Source organism: Accipiter gentilis, chromosome 8 (assembly GCF_929443795.1).
Source record: "Accipiter gentilis chromosome 8, bAccGen1.1, whole genome shotgun sequence".
Lineage (NCBI taxonomy): Eukaryota > Metazoa > Chordata > Aves > Accipitriformes > Accipitridae > Astur > Astur gentilis.
In genome coordinates this window covers 7932698-7953998 of record NC_064887.1, presented here as the reverse complement: position 1 = coordinate 7953998, position 21301 = coordinate 7932698, and the positions used below count along the sequence as shown (strand labels likewise).

Here is a 21301-nt window from a genome sequence, read left to right as displayed (position 1 = left end):
CCTGTGACTCACACAAATACAAATATATTTAATTATATTAAAGGTAAAGTTATTATTGGTCTATTTAATAAGTAGACTTATGACAAAAAAATAAACACAGGGGCTCATATTCTAGTGTGTTCCAATAAGGGATCTTTACCTGACCTTTGCTTTTAAAGCCCTGATCGCAGCAACAAACTTTGAAAACTTGCACAACATGAAGCACTCCAAGTACTATTGAAGCTGCTCCTTTGTTAAACAGGATATTACAAGTTTAAACTAGGGACAGAGAGTCCTATTCAGGGACATACTGAAGATCATAATTAAAATTAAACATATCTTCATGTTATTTTGTAAATCAAAGCTTACCTAAGCAGGTGACACTTCCAGAAGAATATTATAACAAGCCTCCTGCCCAAAAGCAAAGGCATACTAATATTAACTTAGAGGCACCAGCCACCTTATTATTTCAAAATTTTGCTAATATGAGATCTGACAAAACTAAAGCTCTGTTCAGCGTTAGTTTGACTGTCAGCACAAAAATTTCAGAGCAGTAGCATTTATAAATTCATAAAGACAAATGTATTCTTAATGTTAAATAATATAGATAGAAAAGAATAAAAAGCTTTTCATGAAATCGTGAAGCAAATCATTAGGCTTTGGGCTACTTTGTATATATGTTTATCACATCGCCATTCGAACAGTTAGTAGGTCAACAAATCAGTTTACCCAGTATAGCATGATATTATTGATCTGCAACAGTATTACAAGCTCCAGGATTATGAACAGGAAAAGTATCAAACAGCATCAACTCTAATTCTGATTTTATCCCACAATACAGTTGACATCATGCTGCAGTATGGATATAGATTTAGCTATGGCCAAGGGGTTGATATTTTTTGGATGTATTAATTTGTTTCACAGTTTTACTGTTACTTTTCTCATGTATTAACACAGGCAAGAATGCTTCATAATATTAAAAAAACCCCAAAACTGTTTAGCTGGAAGGCCTTTTGAGAGAACATTTTCTAATTATTCCACAAAGTTAAATCTTTGTCTTATTTTCTCTTCCCTGGTGATTTTCTATTGTTGGGAGGAACAAGAGGGAAACTTTATACCAATTTTAATCTATTTTCCCAGGTGAAACAAAGTAAGAAATAGGCATAGCATGCATAGTATATTAACTACGTTTTGTCAGTTAGTGTTGTCTGTGGAGAAGATGTTGGCAGACAAAATCTGATGGATATTCCCTCCCTCTTCTGGACAGATCCATACCTCCTTCCAGGAGGGAACTTGGGAGACCCCTGACTTGTTCAGTAATTTTCCTAAGTGCAGAGGTAGGTCTGAAGCCTATTCCGTTAAAGAGAAGTGGTGAGAGAGGCTCTGCGAGGGGCCTCAATAAGCTATCTCCAGCTGCAGAGCTGAGGATGAACCCAAATTCCACATCCCGGGAGCAGCAGCAGGAACAGATGGATTCCTCTTTTCAAGTCAAGGTTGGACCCGATCTGCTCCTGAATTGCAAGACAGGGTTGGGAACGCTGGATGGAGAACAGGCCTGTTTCTGAATCCTAATATTAGACAAGCAGGCATAGAGACACTTCAGGTAAAAATGGGTACGATGGGTAGGCTTTCTTATTGAGCTGAAGAAATAGGGCAAGATTTCGGATGGGATAATTTTCTTGCAGAATACACAATCTTCCCTATCAGTTAGATCAGGAATTATTACCCACTCACAGCATTCTACATAGCTAGAATTGTATTACTCATTCTCCTTAACAGAAACCTAGTACTGTGGGTTTGGTGACACACTGAAAATTTATTTTGATCTTTCTTGTGTTCTCAGATGGGAATGTACTGTCTCCTTCCTGATCTTGGATTTGAGTCCATATGGAAATTTTTTTTTTAAGTGATTAAGAATAAAAGTTTATATGGATTTATTTGTAAATGCTGGTTATGGACCTCCCATAACGAATCAGCTTGTTTCCTACAAGACTTGCTCAGTACTAATTAGTACAAAACTTTGTTTTCTCTTGCAAATGGTGTATTATTTATGAGATTTTCAACAGGAATAAAATATTGCTTTTTAAACAGGAGTGGATGTTATCACTTCAAATGTGCTTATATGTATTTCCTGTGCTTAGATATAGCCTAACAATAACAATACCACAATTACCAGAATGTATAATCTATAATGTAGTCCTGTGTAAATCAACACACAGCTGAACAAGTTGCACACATCCTGCAGGATACCACTGCCATTCTAAATTGTTTCCGGTTAACACTGTGCATCTGCAGGATGATTTCTGAGCTCTGCTCAGACTGACTCCTAACTTAGAATACTGCACTTTCTAATATTTAATGGGACCTAAATATAGATTTAGGTATAAACATAGAGCTAAAGCATGCTTTGTTCGTGATTGCCTAAATGGGAAACCAGAAAACCAGACTTAGAGGAAAAATACGATGTTTTAAAAATACTTACAGGATTGCCAACAAGAACACAAAATAATTGCAAACGTAGCAAGGGCAAATGTTCAGGATTTCTATTTGATTGTTAAATTACTAAAATAATGCATACCTGGGTTTTACATACAGTGGAGACCTAAATGTACGATCTCAGATGCTCTGCCATTCCTTTTAGAATAGAGCATCATTTCTTCTCTATGTAAAATATCTGAAAAATATACATTTTTGAAAGCAATTTTATGAAGTCAGAGAAAAAGCAAAGTCTGAACTAAAACAGGGATACGTCATTTTAATTGCAACACACATTGCAACCAAATACTCAGAACAATCTTACAGGAATGCTCTGACTGAATGTCACTGTTGTGATTCAGCTACTTCTAAACTAATTAACTAGACTAACTCAGAAATTAAATCTAGTTGACCTGTTCAGTAACTTTCCACTTTTAGTTAGTTCTGTGATTCTGACTTTTCCAAACAGATGTTAAAACCAATACAACGTTATAAAATACCGTAAACCACTTTAAAATATAATTTCAAAATATGATCCTTAAAAAAAAAAAAAAGAGGTGGCAGTTGTGTAATTTGACAACTTTTAGAATTGCACTCAATAAGCCTTTAGCTCTCATTCTGCTTTATAGCTGGGGGACAGACCATCTTTCATGGGTATATGTAACTTTCACTGGCTCTCTTAAAAGCCACCAGAATTTTAGTATGTTTTAAAACAATAATACAGCAATTTAGAGAAAATATATTATGAAAAACCTGTAATTTTTCTCTTCCTGATACAGGTCTACCATACCAAAAAGAGATTCTAGCAGGAAGCGACAATCAATGCAGTGCTCGCTTGAAAGGTATTTTAAATGATCCCTTTTTCTTGCTGCTTTTGGTACAAAATAATGTGATGAATAAATGACTCATACTTAATATATCCATTGCAGAATCTCCTAGAGAATATATATTGTGTTAGCATGCATACCTGCACTGCAGAGGTCATTGAGGGGAGCAGGGCAGGGGTGCAAGAAGCAACCATGGCCACGTGGCCAGGGGTAGCTGAAGGACTGAACATGCACATGCCGAGAGAAATGACCAAGCCACTCTGCACTTCAGCTCTTCTGGGACGTGCCAGTCTGCTATAAAACAGTGTAGCCATTCAGATCCATACAAACAACTTTTTCCTGTAAGTGTATTGTCTTTTCTGTACCGGGTGGTTAATCGACGTACTCATTTTACATTCTTTGCTATTGCCTTTTACTTTCTCTAGTCTGATCTTGTGTAGAAAGATGCTCAGAAACTTGATCACCTGTACTAAACACAGTTTGGATGGCTGCCTTTTTAACCATGATTGAAGAAAAAAAGACTACTACTAAATTTTACCTGTATATACTAATGCAGCTGCTCTCATATCAGGTCCCTCTGTAAGTACTTCATATCCCTTTGGAATTAATAGTCAACTGTACGTTATCATATGACAGGGTAACGGGGAGCCTGGATATCCCTGGCTGTAGAAAAACCTCTGAAAGTAGGCTATGATGTGCCATACACACACTCGGGTGACTGCATGGAAGCTGACTTAGCTGAAGCTGAGGATGAATTATGCTGCTTGTCCGGATTCAGGCTGACTCCTGCAGTACTGCTGAAGCAATCTAGACATACATCTGCTCGTGCTGGTGTTTGCACTGGTAACCCTGCTAGGATAGACACAGCTCTGCTGGTCTTAGTCTGTATGGATCCAGTTCTTCATTCTTCAGCAGCCTGTCTACCTAACCCTGAGCTGTCTCTTAATTTTGGTACATGATTTTGGACTGTCACAGATGTGTGGGTGTTGCTCCCACTCAGACAGCAGACAGACCCAGCTCTGCTTACAGGAGTGATTTTTAAAAAAGCTTGCAAACTTGTGATGTCATTACAAATGCTGATGATCTTATGCTTATAAATAATTACTAATTCTTTAATGATGCAGATACTTTAGACAGTTATAAAAAGCAGGTAGAATTATCAAATTATATTTGTCTTATTTATTGCTAATTTTTTAGCTGTGGCACCACCTTGTGGACATCACTACATGGAATGAAAAGTTGACTAGTGGCAACAAAAGCAACTAAAACAGAGCAGGCATTTTGGAAAAACAACTATATTCACACATGATTTGGTAAAGCAGAGTAAAATAATTAAATTAAAAAACTGATTCCTAAAAATTCACATATGAAATAAAATGTATAATAAATACTGTCACCAGCGTACTCAGTTGTCTTTGCAGCCTTTACCAACTGTTCTGAGCATCAGCCTTCAAAACTATTTTTGTTCCTTCTTGGCTGATTAACTAGCAGCATCTGAACCCCCGTTCTGTTGTTGCTGTGCAAATAGACACGACTTGTGCAAGTATCCCAAGCAACAAAACTTGCAAAATCAGAACCATAATACTGAACACATGGAGAAAACCTTAGGTCCTACTCCATAAATGTAAAGTCAGCAGTGAGATTAGTGTACACACTAAGCCACAAGAAAAATGATCTCTAACACAGATGAACTGGTGGATCTTTTAAATGCTTGCTGAAAAACAAAACAAAACAAAAAATAAATTTAAATTCCATTCTGTTGGCCATTAGATTCCCAGAACAACTTTTCACAGTTGAGATAACAGGGTGTTACTGTTATGAGTACTCTATCTACAGGCAAATCAGTAAAGCACAGAGGAACCAGAATTTTAAACAGAAGGAGATCTCCAAGTTGTGTGCAGCATATGTCCACCCTGTGTCTGCCTATCTGAGTAAGTTTGGGAAGCATAATATTAAACATTGAATTGCATTTTCTATCCCTATCTCTTAAAAAAGTAACTGCATACAACTTGTTATTTACACTAGCATAAAGTGAAGGTGGAGGAGAAGATGAAGACTCAGACCAAGTTCCTCCCCTCTTGGATTGTCAACAGACTGTGCTGAACTCCACCTGACGATCTCACATGCATAAGCCCCGCTGGGGATGAACCGCTTCCGTGTCTCTGGAATAGTGTCGGGGCACTGACCCCTCATTTCATGTCTCTTCTTCAAATATGGACCTCTGCAGGCCCAACACTGCAGGCCCTTCGACTAATACTGACCATACCACAGCCCCTCCCCAAACTCCCACTCAGACAGCTCCCCTTAGTAGTAGTATATGAAAGTTCATCCACCCGAGCATTTCCACTTCTAGTTTTAACTCTTTGACAAATATGTAACTATTAAAGCAAGGCACAGAAACTCTCCAGTCTTGAGCTGAGAAAACTTCTTTTAAGTTGCTGTCTCAGTTGATTATTTTTTTCTTTGTTAGTATCTATTTTTAAATGAAGTTTGCACAAGTTTCTTCTCACCTCTTCCGGATTTTTGTGCATTCACAAGATCTTCCCAATTAATCATTATAGTGAATAGGAATAACCAGTAAATCGAGTTTTTGGCTGGCAGCCTCAGAGGCTGCTCCACAACTGCCCACTGCCCTCGTGCCATTTCTAACTGAAATGGAGTGTTACAGCAAACATCAGAGTTCACTAAATTGAACAAAATTAATAAATACAGGTAGTTAACAAACTTTTACAGGGATGCTTGCTTGAGATCTGAGGTAACTGTTAGCAGAAGTGGGCTAGCATGTGAGAAAACCAAACCACTCTGGGAAGAAACCAAGCACAGAAAATCTCAGAGTAGCTAAAATGATATACTAAGCACTGTCAGCCAGGGAAGCAAACTCATCCTCAGTGGACTTTGCAGATCCTACCCAGGAGCTGTGGATTACTGGGTTTTGGTGACATGTTACTCACATGGATTCCATAGCCTACATCCTTCTCTATTCTTACAGTTATGTATCTTTAGTAAAGGAGGTAAATAATCATTGCTGCCACCCACTGTGGCATAGTCTCGGAAGAAGAGGGACAGGGAGTACAGCTAAGGCATCGGCATGGCCTCTGAAGACTCTGTGAGCTGAAAGTAATCCGATTTACAGGTATTGCACCAAGAAAGAAACCTAGATGACAACAAAATTCAGAGTCAAATTTACTCTCTGTTAAATAACCACTTTATATAATATTGTCCATTGTTGGAGAAGCTACCAGCTGAAAAATGAAGACTGGAGCGGCTAACAGGAATGGAGTTAAAATAGCTAAAGCAACCTCTGAGGTAGTCCATTCCATAATAATGTCACCCCGAAACACATTATCAGGAAAGATCAGAATATACGTCAATATAGATTTTTAGAAAGTTAGTTTATTAAAGTGTCATGTAATGCAATTAAATATATTGTTCAGTATAAAGTCTATATTAGAAAACACTAGAAAACCACCTTTAACTAACATAGCTAAACATACACAGAGATGGTTGGGCCAAAAGAACTTTGGAATTAATGAAAGAAAGTTTGAGCAGAAAATAACAATGTACTTTTTAAAGGAAACACTTCCATTAATGACATAAAATGATATGATGTCATACCTGTTTGCATTCCTGGGCCATCTGAAACGGAATAGTCTGAATACAGTGAATGCTGTTACATACAATAACATTTTTTCACATTAAGCTTTTTTTGTTTATGTAGATATTTTGAACCATTTATCCTTCATCTAGAACAGATACTACTCTTGTTGGAACTGGTGTCTTTCCTTTGGGAATAGCAGCATTGTACCTGTTTTATGAAAGAACACAGAGTAAAATGTCATTTTTTTCCTTTAATATCTCATAAAATCAAAATATCTTTTAAAACATGACAATAACAATACAATTTTTACAATATATTTTTAGAATTGTTTCTGAGAAACTCAGTTTTATTTTGTTTATTCTTCTTCATCTCAAAAAGATGAAGCAGTTTATACTGTTAAAATTGTTTTCCTTTAGTATCTTCATACAATATATATTACAGTTATTTTACTTTTTGTGCTCAGTAGTTCCCTAGTATAAGTGCACTGGAAAAAGTACAGGGCTTCTAAATACTTAGTGATTATTCTTGAGAGATTGACTATTAAACTTATTTTCAACTTAATTATTTGTTTCTGAAAAAATAAAGCATTTGTTGCCCCTTATGCATACTTAGTGCAGCAATTCTCCTTAGGGACCATCAGTGTAATTCTGTTCCCTATTGCAATCAGTTGCACTAGTGCAGCCCTGGATGTATTTGGATGGAAGTTTTCATCCAGAAAATTGCAGCAGCAGTTACCATAAACCTGGGGTGAGTGACACAGAAGAGACTGTGCCAAGTCTATTCTTATACTGAACTCAGTTTATAAAAATATCTTACTTCTCATCTTCGTGAGCAGGTGAAAATATTATGTTGTGTCCATCACATTCAGTTGATTTGCTTTTAGAAAAGAAGCTAATAAGCTCTGTGGTAAAAATAACTTTATATTTCCATAATGGTATTTTCTCCAGAGACTTGGAACTCCCTTGAATGTTTTAATTATCTCTTTCCTGAAAGTCAATGAAGTAGCATGGCACTATATTAAAATAATTTTCTTTCGGTTTCTGCAAGAACTGATTTCTTGCTGAATTAGCGTATCAACTGCAAAACCAATCTCCACAGCACTGGTGACCTTATGTCACTGTAGGTATTACAGAGCTAGAGAGAAACAGTTTCAGAGGGCTATAACAGTTTAAAATTATTCACTATAAATCCACTTACTAAACTGATACATGCAGGTGACAAGCCCCTGAAATTATGGTGCTAATCTGTATGGCTTAAAGTCAGATTTCTGCATTTTTAAATGCTGTACCCACCGACACAGAACCGCAGTGGGTATTAACAGAAAATGGGATGGAACAGGCAGAAATCTGGTCAGGCTGGAGAAAATCCTGGGAGGGAGAGAATGAATGAGAAAGCAGCCAGCACCCCCAGGGTAAGACTCTGGGGTACACAGCCCTTGTGTCGGAGAACAAAGGGGGTTCCTACCACAGGGAGAAGTGGAGAAGGGCACCAAAACCTAGACATGAAAGTTTCAGGGGTCCTTCAATATGGGAAGAATATTGAGGTGACATGCAGAAAGTTTGCAGAAAGGGATGGATAAACCCAACCTCCCCTAGTCCAAATGCAGAACCTGTTTGGTCTACAGAAAAACAAAGTGCACAACTCTCCAGCTATCAAAAGACAAAGTAATATTATTAAGTTATTTCATACTTTTATTCAGTGAACGAAAGTTGCATAAGCCTTTACGCTTATTAGACATTAGATTTAATTTCCTGTATTACTGAGAAATGGGTGACTTGGAGCTATGCCAGGCTTGGATAGATATAATAGGCTATAAATTTATAAAAGGAAAACAGTAGAAGTAGGAACTGCTGCTAGAGGTGTCAGTTTAAAGGAATACTCTTCCCACCAAAAAAACCCTCCCACACAGAGACTATTGCAATCAGAGGAGATACGCTGTAAAAGCATTAAGTCAGTGAAAAGAGGTGGCAGCAAGATGGCAACTTATGACTACGGGTATTTGACCTTCATATATTATTTATGTATGAAGACTTAATTTTGTGGTTTCAGGATGGATTTATCCATAGCAAAATTTGATGTCTTCTAATAATTATCACAGGTGTTATTTATATATTTATGTCTTGGTCTGCCAGACCCAATGTGACTCCACTGGGTCACATTGATAATAAAGAAACAGCTTATTTACTTATTGTTTCATCTGCTAAAGTCCAAAAAAATCAAATCAAATGCTCAATAATCTATTCATTTCCTAATTCCTTGTGCAACATTCCTCAATTTCTTGTTTTTCAGGGTGTTTTCCCTTTTTCTTAGAGGCAATGTGAAAGAGTTTTCAAAAGAAGGAGGATCCAGGAATTCTCAACACTTCAAGTTAGTTTCTTGGCATTTTCATGATGAAAAACCACAGGCAGATCTTCCTATCGCTATTCAGCTGGTCTAAAAAAATACATTATCTTTGCCTTTCCATATAAAACTTGTGTCTATTAAAATATGAAAGCCATTTAAAAAGTTAATCTTTGTTCTTATTTTGAAGGTGCTTTAAGAATATTTACAAACTAAGTGCCATAGAATATAGAATCATAGAACAGTTTAGGTTGGAAAAGACCTTTAAGATCATCGAGTCCAACTGTTAACCATGCCCACTAAACCATGTCCTGAAGTGCCAGCTCTACATGGTTTTTGGATACCTCCAGGGATGGCGACACCACCACTTCTCTGGGCAGCCTGTTCCAATGCCTGACAACCCTTTCAGTAAAGAAATTTTTTCTAATATCCAATCTAAACCTCCCCTGGCGCAACTTGAGGCCATTTTCTCTCATCCTATCACTAGTTACTTGATAGAAGAGACCAGCACCCACCTCACTACAACCTCCTTTCAGGTAGCTGTAGAGAGCAATTAAGGTCTCCCCTCAGCCTCCTTTTCTCCAGACTAAACAACCCCAGTTCCCTCAGCTGCTCCTCATAAGACTTCTGCAATGTAATTACATATTTTGATTTTTCCTTGTTCAAATTATGATATTCTCAACTCCTTGAGACATAGTACGTGCCTGTTACCAAAGCCATATGTCAAAATACATTGCAATTTGTTAATAACCATACTAGTAAGGAAAGAAAGCGTGTAACAAACCAACCAACAAATTCTGCACCATAAACCACCAAATATTCATTTCTAGAGTAAAGTATATGCTAAGATTTTCCATAGCAAGATTAAACTAAAATAGGTGTTCAGAAAGAGAAAGGTTGTTACTATCTGCGGTCCAGCTGAAGTGAGAGATCGTTATAGGTATTGTGTCATTGATAGTAAGACCCAAGTCACTTCCATATCTGTATTTTTAAGTCAAATATCACTCTGAGGAGACATTCAAAACACTTAGCAGCTCTCACTACACCTTTTTCTGGGCGTCAGCCATCTGGATGTATTTTTAGGGTCACAGCCTTTGCTTTCTTTAGGATTCCTACACAGCCAATTTCCAGCTAAAATGCTGACAAGACATAAGCAAACTGCTTCAAATATTCACAGCATCACTGAGGTTGGAAGCACCTCTGGAGATCACCCAGTCCAACCCCCAGCTTAAAGCAAAATCACCCAGAACAGGCTGCTCAGGAGCTTGCCCAGTTGGGCTTTAAGTATCTTCAAGGATGCCAACTCCACAACCTCTTTGGGCAACCATGTGGCAGATGCTCCATTCTCTTAATCATCTTCATGGCCATTTCCTGCACTCGCTCCAGTATGTCCATGTCCTTCTTCTTGTGGGGAGCCCAGAACTGGGCACAGTACTCGCACTGAAGTCTCACCAGTGCTGAGTAAAGGCAAATAATCACCTCCTTTGACCTCCTGGCAATGCTTTTCCTAGTGCAGTCCAAGATGCTGCTGGCCCTGTTTTCCAATATGTACGTTTACAAATACAACAGAATTTTAAGGACATTATTAGTTTTATATTTCCAGGGCCTGCTATTCATCAGGGAAATACAAACTATATTATTCTGCTAATACATGTTTTATGTCAGTATCAGGGATTGTATTTATGCTCGTTACATGCTTTTCCTAAAGAAATGGCCCATTAAAAACAGTTCTTTGGGATGACTACATACTGCCTTGTAAAAACATCTGTGCACACATTTCTAAAGGTAACCCTGAAAAACTCGTAACAGTGCAAATCCAGGTATCTTCATAGGAATGAAGGCATCTTGGAAAACCGCAATTCTAAAGAATAGGAATTCTCAGTTTCATCATGTTGTTACTTTTGAGATCTAAAGATAACAGATTAATCACCATTATGTTTAACTCACAGATAACCTTTTGTAGCAGCAACATCCAGCTCATAAACTTCCACAGTTTCCAAAAGCACTCCATATTGTTTCAGGAGCCAAAAATCCAGTTTTCCCTCATGTATTCCTGAGAGCCTTCCACTTCCTCTGCAGCTGCCACAGTGCAACTGTGGACAATATTATGTATTGACAACACACATATTTTCTGTGCAGAAAGGTCCATAGACTTTCCAGTGGGTCCTCAGGCAGCCTAAAGCAATGAGATGTTCTATCAGATTTGTTTGTCTTGGCAAGGAAGGCAGCAACCCTGTTCTTGAAAAATCTACATTGAGTTCCTCATCTATAAACAATTTTCATCAGTTCTTCCATCTGCAGTATATGTTTTTGGCAAACCATTTGTAGCGTTTCTTGTTATACATGTCAAATTGTTTCTGTTCTGCATGAGCTATGATGACTTAAAGGACCAAAGTGTCATGTGGTGGAAGGAGTTTGTTCCCTCTGAATCCAGTGGTACCCTTACTGCCTGGGTTGGTCCATGATTTTTTTGCATTTCTGATAGTGTGTGACTGCAGAAAACAGGAACAATTAGGCAAAGCAAAACTCCTTGCCATTAGTGACATAGCAGTACAAGAGCCAATACACAGTCTAGCTAATGTCCATTTACCTTCTGGAACAGTTTAAAGCAGGATGCAAAATATTCTTCCAAAAATATACAAAGTCCTTTCCATCTTTTTTTTCCTATAAAGCTATGCCAAAAGCCCTGGGAAAGCCTTTTGACTCTTCAGCTAAAACGTGCTCAAAAGAAAATTGGGAGACTGGCAAAAAACCACAATATAATTTGGACAACACTGGGATTCAGATTAACATTAGGAAAAGCAAACACCTTTCATACCACTCCCACCTCTCACATATCCATGCTGAACTGAGATTAAAATTCAGATGCTAGGAAGCAGAGTAGTTCTTCCCAAAACAATGCTAGATTGGCCCAGGAGGCCACAACCTGCACGATTTTTTACAGACTGACTTTCAAAGTGCCTCATAGCTGCCTCTTGGTCTCAGAGATGTTGAATATCATTCTCAGCTTTTTCCAACGCAGACCAGATGTTGTATTGTGACAATTCTCTCATGGACCTTTTCCATTTTGACTCTCCATCAGCTAGGGATCCAAAGAGACATTACTTGAAAAACAGGAACCATAAAAGAGCCAGGAACTTATAAATTAAAATATAATCACTAATTTGTTTTCTAAGATACAGATGTCTTTTGTCAGTTCAAGCCTTGATCTCTCCACCAGTTAAAGGCAACAGTTTCCGTGGAGGCATGCACTGGAAATCAGCCAATAGGCATTAACTTTTGGTTCTGATTGAACTGGGGAAAATTTGAAACAGAAACACAGAATTAAAAGTCGTGATAGTAATTAATGGCTGATGCCATTTTAAAATATTCACGACATTAATACCAGAAGAAGTGTCTTACCCTAAGGAACTGTAGGATTATTATTGAACCTTTTGGACAAGGCTTGGAAGAGTTTCAAGTTGTCTTTGGTGATGGCAGGGGCCTTGCCTTCTCCTTACCTCACTGATCTGTTTATGTACAGGGACCAGGATCCATCTCTGGGGAAGTGCATCCTATGGTGGTGACTAATGCAAGTGGCAGTGGTGTTACGGCAATGTGGTACCACCAGAGCTCCAGAGAAAGGGACAGGGCTGGAAGAGGAAGGGACACAAGGCAGAGACAGTACAGGTGCAGGGTAGTGGAACAGGCTAATACCACAGACATGAAAATGTAAGTAATGAACTGTATATTTTAAATACCTATTCTGGTAAAATACTACAGCAACTTCAATACTGTTCTTTAATAGTTTCTACAGCACTGTATCCTTGCAGAAATTATTTGCCAAGATAAAACACTGTCTGGTCAATAAAACATGAACTTTGGTACGAAGGATTGGTTCTGGTGAGTTTATAAAGAGGTAGAGCAAAAGCTTTCTTCCTTTTGATTAAGAAGAAGAATCTGCTTGAAGTCATCTAGCTGCAAATCAAACATAAGCTGAAAAAGCTGAAAATCAAACATAAAGTACTATACTAAAATTACATACCAAAGTTGGAATTCAAATGTCATTATGGAGACACAGATTTAAGAGAACACTTTAATATGTTACAAACACAAGTGCTCAGAGTTCAACTGCATATATTTAATTTTGTAGTAACTTAACACACCAAACCTTGTTTTCAAATGGCCATTGAAAATCTTTCTATCTTTTTCAATGCTAAATCACTTGATATATCAGTACTATTGCATCTCTTAACTTTTATATCAATAAAAATGAATATGCAAAGATTTAAAATACTAGAAAAGCTAGAGGCAATCAAAGAAAACTTTTACAAAAATGTGCATAATAAAGAGATAAGGATGAAGACGTACTTTTTAACATGACCTACATGTGCACTGATTTTTAATCTTCAAAAAGTAGCAATTCACCAGTCACACCTCTTCATTCCTTTTCAAATCAATTTTATACACCTACACAATTCTTCTGCTAGTGTTTACACTTAAGTTTTGAGTTTCTACTCCTGCTGTATTTTCTTGATAAAATCTATTAGTACAAGAGATTCATATTAATCTGCAACTTTTAGCAATTAACCCTCTGTTTATGATACACTGAAACTGAACATTTTATTGTACATATTAGCAGGGGAATGTGCAACAGACTACTCTTCAGTGTCTTGATGTCATCAGTTTCCTTCCTTCTCATATGAGCAACTATAATTTCAAGCATATACATATACATATACAAGCAACTATAATTTCTAATACAATCTAATATAAAAAGTATTACTGAATGCTTGGCCTTGTCATATACTCCTCCAGAGACTTCTGCTTTTACCAACACTGGCTTTTTCTAGAGCCTTCTGCTCAGAATGAATAAGGAAATAGTCTGTCCTTTATACCAGGGGTTTGTCCTTTCTCTGTACTACAATGAATTCACTTGGTGGAGCAGGGATTCTGAGCAATCATTATTCCCTCCCCGGACACCTCCGGAATAAATTCTTGCTTTCCAACACCCTTTTATTACAAGCTTTACATATTAATTTCCTTTTCTTAGGCTACAGCTTTTCTAGATTTCACACCATACTTGTATCTGTCTGTACGCCTCTTGTTGAATTGTTCATGCTTCATTATTTAAGTGCAGAGAATTCTAAGTAGATGTTCCCACTTCATATGCTCTTCCCTTGAGGGGTGAACTAGCATCTGCTGTTCCCAGTCTCTTGAGGAAGAAACACCCTCCACAGAAAGGACCCACAAAGCTCCTTTCATGGCTTCATTTCACACTAAGAAAGATTTTTCTTTTTATTGCACGTGCTGGTTCCAGGAGAATTTGCTCTCAGGTAAAAATTTTAGCCCTGTAGATTGCTAAAGTCTTAATACTCCCTTCCTTAAGGAGCAGACTAAGGTAAAAATTGAGAATATGCATTTTTCTCAAAGATTTTGCCCTGGCTCGGACAATTCCTCAAAGATGCCCTTCATCAAACCCATAGAATTCTACTTCAAAAGAGGCTCTGGATTGCTATGAGAACTAAAAAGAGTCAGTCAGGAACTCCTAAGCATCCACAGGCATTTCTGTGGATTTTTTAATAATAAGCTGGTAATGTGCATTTATAGTTTTATCTGTTAATTTATTAAGAATGGTGACTTTTTTAGATCTATTTATGTTACAAATGAGTTGTGTTTATGAAATTCGCAGACTACTGAAGGATGAAAATCTAAGTCTTTAGATTCAATATGAAGTAAACAGTTATTTTAAACTAAACTGTAAAGTGGCAGGTGTACAGTCACTTTTACAGGTAATTTTAAGTATTAAAATGTATTGTACCTGATATATCTTTAAAGTGAAGATTTCATCCAGACTCCTCTTGGTAAGAACTAGGAAATTCTTTCCTGGCTTTGTGATGTCCAGATCATGAACTTTTGTCTCTTTTTAATCACCATACTTAGTCAGACATCCACCTGTAGGAATAGCAACCTCTGTTCTCCTCCCAACAAAGGGGCTGGTATGGCACCCCATTCACATGCCATATTCCTTTTTACTCTTGTCATCCCTTCCGTGCAAGCCACTCCAGCCAAACTTTCCCTGGGTACACTACCTTCTCAGAAAAAAAATGTGGTTACATTTTCAGTTAGAGGTGTAAGATGTCTTTTGAAGAGTAGATTGGATTTAAGCACATACCTGTCTCCTGCTTAAAATTCAGACAGATCTAACTTGCAAATTCAGTGAAGAGCAGCTCTTTTCTACTACCGCCACTCAGAAATCCTATTGGGATCATTCTAAAACCTTAAAATAAAGATCATATTCTCATATTCATTACGTACCTCAACAGGTTATGTTGTGCAAGACATTATTCTTTTTGAATGTAGTATGACTGTCAAATGCCAACCTAAGAAGTAAAAAATGGAGCTACAGATGTTTTAGCATGGAGGCACCTCTGCCAAACTTTCCCTAGATGTCGCTACACTTTCTGGCTACTTTATTATAGCCTTTATTATTAAATGGAAAACCATCATACAGTTTTCTAATTTCTTCATATAGAAGAAATAGAAAACTATCATATACTAATCCAATTTCTTCAGAGTGACAAAAAAGCTATTCTAATTATATGTATAGATTATTTATATACTAGAATATATATAATATATTGTACTAATGTCATACTGAAATTTGAAAATAGCTTTTATCACAGGCTTGTTTTCATGCTCTTTTTACCTTCCTAACACTCTTCCTACCCAGTATGTTGGCTCAGTGAGTCTGGAGTTGCTTGCCCTTTTCCATTACTTTGTGCTGAAACCAAGTATCTCATTAAGGATATTCCCAAAGTTTCCAGATTCAGTTTTCATGCCTACTTTGCTATTCTTTCTGTCTTAACAATTTTTCCAAAGAATGTCCTTCTGCCCTTATATGATTTTGCCACCCAAAGACTCATTTATACTATACAAATGCTACAGGAAACTACTCTGGGAATTCAAGGCAGGATTCAGGCTTGTTAGTGTTTTAGCCGATTCAGACTTAAAACAGAGTTCTGGGGACAACATCCTTGTTTCCATTCCTGTTTATCACCTCTCTGTAATTTGCTATTTCTTACCTGTGAAAACAGTCTTCAAAAAGCATATGTGATTTCTACACATGAATGAAGTTTCCATATTGGCCAGCAATATGAAGACTCCCCAGTTTATTGCAAAGACTACCAAAATATCTTCAGATTTTCTAAGTATTTAAAATCTCAGTTTTGTTGAGTAGTCATGGATTGATTGTCCACAAGATGGGGCTTCTACAACGGAGATCTTTGTATCCAAATTTAAGATTCTGATGCAAAAACTACGAATGTCATCACAGTTGACAGGAACAATTTTAGCCCATACTTTCAAATTCTGGCACAGAAACAGTCCTCACAAAAGGAACCCCACTCCCCATGTCTTGCGTAAAACCAATAATCCCTCAGGAAATCAAAACAGCACCAAGTGATTTTATCTTGTCCTTAGCCTTTGCACTGTGCTGGTGTACAGCTTATGAGTCAGAGACAATATGCACCATTACAGTCATCCTGTGTCTTGCAGAGATTCTGTAAGGTCATCTACTTCTACCTGAGCTTTTGTGGAAAAGTACGTAGTCCAAACACCATGTAAAGTGTATGTTGTTTTGAGACATTTTCCAAGTCAACATGTAACCTAATATATGAATTTCTAAAGCAGTCTGCAATGGATGTTCCTGTTAAGATGATAACACCTCCAAAAAAAGTTAGAGAAAGTAGCTCCACAGAGTCTGTAATTTCTATAAACTGAAAGAGGGAAAAGCTTGCTGCTACAAAAACTAATTGTAGGCAGGCACTTCAAAGTAAATGAAAAGAAAAATAACTTATTCTTAGACAAAAAAATTTTGAAACATTTAAAAAAAAGAAAACCAGGAATAGACTTACAGTACCTTTAGCTGTCTTGTTTCAGTGTGTGGGAAGTGTTTGTTTAAACAGTATGTGATTTGTTCTGCTAAAAAAAGGCCTCCTCTTTTGTCATATAAGTAAGCTTAAACAATCAAGATTTTCATGTCTTAAAGGAATCTCCACACAACCAAAAGCAGGACAGACTAACCGGGATTGTGCAGCTACCTTCTTGTAATCCTTCTCGTACTAAGAGAGAAATCAGGAAGACTTAATTTATGATCATTCCTGTTTTCTGCATGATGTTGTTTTCTAGAATTTTTTTCAGGAAGCACAGTATTCTATCAGACAACAGAAGCGTTTGGCATGCAAAAGCAAATACTGGCACAATTTTCCAGCCTGCTCTCCCTCCAAGAGGAGGTTGTACACACACGGACTATTCAAAAAGTAAAACTGGATCTTAAGAAGAGGAAACACTTCTGGCCAGATCGTAAAGTTAATTTCCCAAAGACTAACTCCTCCCCAGTGCCAGAGGCAGTCATTCACAATCACCTAATATTTTTTTGCACAAAATCTTCAGTGGTTCCTCCTCACATTCCTTCTGTTCAGTATCCAGTAACTTGTCTTCTGCAATTCAGCTAGCTAAGCTGTCACAGACCAGAGTTTCAACAGGAAGTGCTAAATTGTACCCTTCAGAATAATCATCTGGAGAAGCATAAAATAAGAAAATCTGAGTAGGCAGGAATTACACGGAGAAGGATAGGGAGTGACAGTACGCTACAAATGGAAGTCAATGATGTTGTATTATGAAAAAGGAAGGACACTAAGTTTGATAAATGGCATTTTTGCACATACTAAATAATATTCTCTTTACTCAACACCGCAGTTTTAACTGGAGTACTGTGTCCAGCTTTGGATGCCCTGCCTACTGAAAAAGTGGACCAAAGAAAGAGTCTACAGCACAGTGAAACATATGGGAGATTCACAAATCATGATCCCTAAGAAAGACTGAAACAAAGCAGCATAACAGCCTTCACAGATCTAAAATCACTGCAAGACAGGACATGTAATAAAGAGTTTGACTTGTAGCAATCTTAAATATTAGGAAAAATTTTGACATTGCAAGGGATTAGAACACAGTACCTACAGATGTTATTCAGTATCCAGAAACAGTCTCAACAGTTTCCTGTCAAGGAATGACAAAGACTTAGGTGATCTTGGACTGGGACAGAGTTGTATGTCAGAGGGTCACACTCCATAGGTTCTCATGAATCTTTCCATGTGCCATCACTCTGTTATTGCAGAAGACCTGTAGCTACCTACAGGAAGAAAACACAGATTTTAGGCTATAGGAAAAATGGTGAAAATCAGAAAACCAGGAAGACTTAGGAGAAGGTGAGCAAGAGGTGTTTCAAGTCGTGCAGCACAAAGCATATTCAACTTGGACAAATGATAAATGACCCAATTCTGTTCAAAGAGGAACAAGCATTTCAGATACTACCTTACTGTTGCACTGAACTGAAGGCTTTGTGAGGAACAAAGGCTCCAAGATAAAAGTCAATTTCAGATGAAACAATATCATGTTCAACTTCATACCCCTCATTAGCTGAGGTAATTTTGGCTTCTGGACCTGCTACTCCAAATACCTAATCCTTTCCCCTCATCTTAGGCAGAATACCCCTGAACCCGCAGTGATGGTACCTGATGACTAACAAACTGGCCACTGGTGAACTCTGGATAGAGCTCGCTCCTTGCAAATTCAGGAAGTATTTACAGACAGTAAAAAGTGAAGAAAGACCAACACTTCAGTTAAAATTTAAAATTAAATTAAAATTTATTAAATTAAAAAGATTAAAGTTAAAACATAGATTTCTGTGTATTGAATATCTACCACTTGTTGAATGCCAGCCCAGTACTCAAGTGTACCAAAGCCTGTCAGGGGGACGTGTCAGGAAGTCATACTCCCACTCAAACACAACAGTTACCCTGCAGTAACTGTGATTCCTTAATATTCTGCTATTGGGAACTTCGCCACCCATTCCACTTACCTGATTTTTTACCTACTGCCATGTTTTCTTACTGGCATTTTCTAAGGATATAAGGCTGAGCGAGAATTAAAACACAGCAGTAATGCATCTGTTGTAAATCACCCAAGAGAAACAAAACAATATAAATATAAACCAGTCTGAAACCTTTTGGGGTTATCGGTATATAATCTACTGCAACTAAAACCATTCCTGAGACATTTGACCTAATCTGCCTTTCAAAGCGTTCAGTAAGACAGATTCCCGGGTAATAATTTCCAGTGCTAAACTACTTCTGCAGTTTGAAATAATCTCCGAATGTCTACCTTAAATCTCCTACTCTACGTCCATTACCTCTTGCCCTAGACCCACTGAACATGAAGAAAAAAGTATTCCTTTTCTCTGCAGAGAAACTTTTTACATTTTTTAAGATCATTACCACTTTTCCCAACACTTTCTTTTTCTTTAAACGAAACAACCCCAAATTCTTTCAGTCTTTGCTCTTAGATCATGTTTTCTAGGTCTCCGATCATTCTGGAAGTTGAGACTGTGGTAATATGTGGTCCACTGAGAGGAAGGAAAATTGACTCCTACACAAAATTCACCACGAAGCTGGGTGACAGAGGGTTTGTTTGAAGAGGTTACCTTTGTATGATGACTGTCTGCTTTGTTGTGTTGTTTTGTTAATGCCAAAATACATGTCCTTTTTCTTTGTGGCATGCAGCGTAGGTGCCCCCAGCATGGAGTAGCTAGGCATTATGCTCTTTGGCCATAAAACATTGTGGACCTGGGGAAAACAGTTATTACAGAAGGCAACATATTTATGCCAATAATGGAAAACATATCCTTACCAAGATGGTATCTTTGGGATAAATTGATGTAAGTGGTATTTGTGATGCCAGGATAATTTAAGCAGAAGTTTAAGTAATTTTTAGAAACATGAGCAAAATGCTGCAACACAAAGTGCATTTCAGGGAAAAATATTAGATCCATAATTGCTTTCTAGTGCACCATTCACTGTCTCTCAGAAAACAATATACAATTGTAATATATACTGAGAAATATCTATGGTTCAGCTAAAATCAACAAAACTAAAAATAACGACATGCATTTTAGAAGATGCTATGTTTTTTATAACCAGATAAATTAACTCAGTCATTGCCATAATCAGATTCACATATATAATTGAAGAATGTAATTTACTTCCATTCTCCAGAGGTATACAAGGCCTTTTTTTCCAGAAGAAGGTTTTAAAATTGTAATGCATCTTATTCCCCAACATTACCTGAGCAAACAGCGCTATCTCTGAACCTATAGGTACCATGGCATGGAAAGATTGCACTCAGAAGTTAACTGGCTTCTGTATATGAATTGAGAAAACAATCTTATCCAGAAGAAAGATAAGACATAATAAGAAATGATAAGTGCTAGGAAAGTAAGCCTGATGGAAGAAAAGGAAGTGAAAAAACTTTTCCATGCCGAGGACAGAAAAGGTCTTTCAAAAACTTTTGTTGAGCATGACACATTAAACATATCCAAAATGTTGTCCAACAATAACATGACCATGGATCAAGTAAAATGAAGTCACCAAAGGGTCTTTTATCTATAAATTAGGCAACTTATGATGTCAATTTTGCGGAGAAAGACTTTTCACATCCTCAGTGGTTTTTAGATTTTTAACTCAAAAAGAAAGGGATTTTTCAGCAAGATAGCTCATCAACTCTGGCTAGCTCGTATGAGCCTTAAGAATACAGCATTTTATGTAACTTGTCCCCCCCATATCAAAACGCTTTAAAATAAAACATAAACATTCAATTGTCTGCATCCTTTAAAAACATTTCTCATTAACTTCCATTTTGTTTTAAAAAATACATTTCACTTAGAAGACGCTAGCTGCCAAAAAGTGGTTAGTACAGACCTGTGTATAAAACTATCATATCGAGACTTACCAGAACATTAATCCTGTACACTGGCAAATTTCAGACTATTCCATTTCTGTTCTGACAACAGATTACAGCCAACTGTTTCAATGTTTACAGGTAAGAAAAAGTTTCATTGACTTAGGTTGCCAGTTCTGTATTGATATTAGTCTGATACAAATTTTTATACACGCATTTGTCTTTTCTACCAGTAGTATCTATGCAGCCTTAAACCACTATATGGCTCTTTCTTCCATCTATAGGATCATTTTAAGGCTCCAGAAAA

At 37.3% G+C, this 21301-nt stretch overlaps 1 long non-coding RNA gene across 2 annotated transcripts; it reads right to left on the bottom strand.

Annotated features, from left to right (window-relative positions):
• Positions 1-6806: 6806 nt before the first annotated feature.
• Positions 6807-18387, bottom strand: LOC126042355 (uncharacterized). 2 transcript variants are annotated; one of them, XR_007507115.1, is made up of 3 exons: positions 15020-18387; positions 11167-12851; positions 6807-7086 (listed from the first exon to the last, which is right to left on the bottom strand). It is a non-coding gene; the product is annotated as an uncharacterized LOC126042355 (long non-coding RNA). The 2 variants fall into 2 exon arrangements; XR_007507114.1 differs by lacking the exon at positions 6807-7086 and having other exon boundaries at positions 9141-12301; positions 12720-12851.
• Positions 18388-21301: the final 2914 nt, after the last annotated feature.